The sequence below is a fragment of the Nicrophorus vespilloides genome, unplaced genomic scaffold (assembly GCF_001412225.1).
Source record: "Nicrophorus vespilloides isolate i.1.1-1 unplaced genomic scaffold, Nicve_v1.0, whole genome shotgun sequence".
NCBI classification, from domain to species: domain Eukaryota; kingdom Metazoa; phylum Arthropoda; class Insecta; order Coleoptera; family Silphidae; genus Nicrophorus; species Nicrophorus vespilloides.
This window is the reverse complement of record NW_017096013.1, coordinates 46,556-48,122: the sequence shown is the minus strand read 5'-3', so window position 1 is coordinate 48,122 and position 1,567 is coordinate 46,556. Positions and strand designations below refer to the sequence as shown.

Here is a 1,567-nt window from a genome sequence, read left to right as displayed (position 1 = left end):
ACGTTTTATTCCTTTATCCCCGTCCATCTATTTTGCTTGTTTTTTTTCATATACAATTTTTTTTTCTCGAATTCTGTTAGCTATTTCTAAATGTCTCGAATGCGTCACATGTTTCAACTAACCCCCTTCTTCGTGGGGTTGGCATTTTATGCCGCTCCCAAGTCGGGAAAGGCCCACCCTCGATGTCCTGTCCTCGTCAGGATAAATGTCACAGAAACATTCCTTTTAGTTTCGTGCGTTCCTCCACTTTTCATCTTTTTTCCTTTTATTTATTTTTCTCGTTTTCTCTCGATTCCTTATATATATTTTTTTCTATTTACTTTTTTCCCCGTCGCTCGTGCTCCAAAAAGTTCCAATTCATATTATATTTTCTCTTCTTTGTTTTTCCTCTTTCTTTCTCTAATATTTATTGTTCAAATCCCGGTTGACCATAAAGCGAGGGGAACGGATCTGAAGATTGCAAAATTTAATTAAATGCATATCAAAATTTTCTGATTCTATTCTCGGATTTTGAAGTAATTTAATCTTAAGGCTTACATTGAAATTGTAATACCATTAGAAAAATATATAAATGTTGTGTACATAATTTCAGTTTCGTTATTAAAAAATCCTCATGAAAATAAAGACCAGCAATACTTTATTGTTTTGTTATATAATTAAGATTATTATTTTGCGTTGTGTTGAAACTACAATTGTTGTTTAAAAAAGTAGTTCATCAAAAGGTTATCCTCCCCGGCGGGGAATCGAACCCCGGTCTCCCGCGTGACAGGCGGGGATACTGACCACTATACTACCGAGGACATATTTAGAAACTGTAATCTAACCGTTAACAAAGTAAAACTGTAAATGTATATCTATTATGAAAGTTTTAGATACAAAATTACAACTTATGCTGCAAATTTATATAAATTGACTAAATGTAAATATTTATATTATAGTTTAAAACGAAAAATATGTGTAATACTAGTTGACATTACTGTAAAAATATCATTTGTTTGTGAAATTTTTGAATAAAACATAAATTTTCAAGATTCACAAAGAAAGTTTATGTATTTAAAGTTTATATTAAAATCCTCAAAATATCTATTAATAATATTGTTAATGTTTCATATCATAACTTAAAACTGTATTGATCAACTTGTTCCATCATTTAGCAAAAAAAAAATCCTCCCCGGCGGGGAATCGAACCCCGGTCTCCCGCGTGACAGGCGGGGATACTGACCACTATACTACCGAGGACATATTTTGAAACTATAATGTTTCACTTTATGCGTTAACTGTCCATATTTCTGTTAAACTGCAGTATTAGACACCAAAAAGTAGTATTAAAAAACAAACTAGTAATATTACTTTTTAACTTGAAGCAATTTGTGAATGAATTCCGTTGTTTGTAGTTTAAAGCACAAAATTTATATTATATTATCGTTTAACTAACATGATACTAAAGTCATCCAAGTTCATATTGAATAAAGTTCATTTTAGTAACTATAATTATTTGCTAATGATTTAAACATCGTGTAATCTTTATTTGTAGTACAAAAGTTACTGTGATTTCTCAATAATTGTT

The 1,567-nt window shown here is 30.6% G+C and overlaps 2 non-coding genes across 2 annotated transcripts; both read right to left on the bottom strand.

Annotated features, from left to right (window-relative positions):
• Positions 1-728: 728 nt before the first annotated feature.
• Trnad-guc lies at positions 729-800 on the bottom strand. The gene has a single exon. It is a non-coding gene; the product is annotated as a tRNA-Asp (tRNA).
• A 367-nt stretch (positions 801-1,167) lies between these two features.
• Positions 1,168-1,239, bottom strand: Trnad-guc. The gene has a single exon. It is a non-coding gene; the product is annotated as a tRNA-Asp (tRNA).
• Between the last annotated feature and the right edge of the window lie 328 nt (positions 1,240-1,567).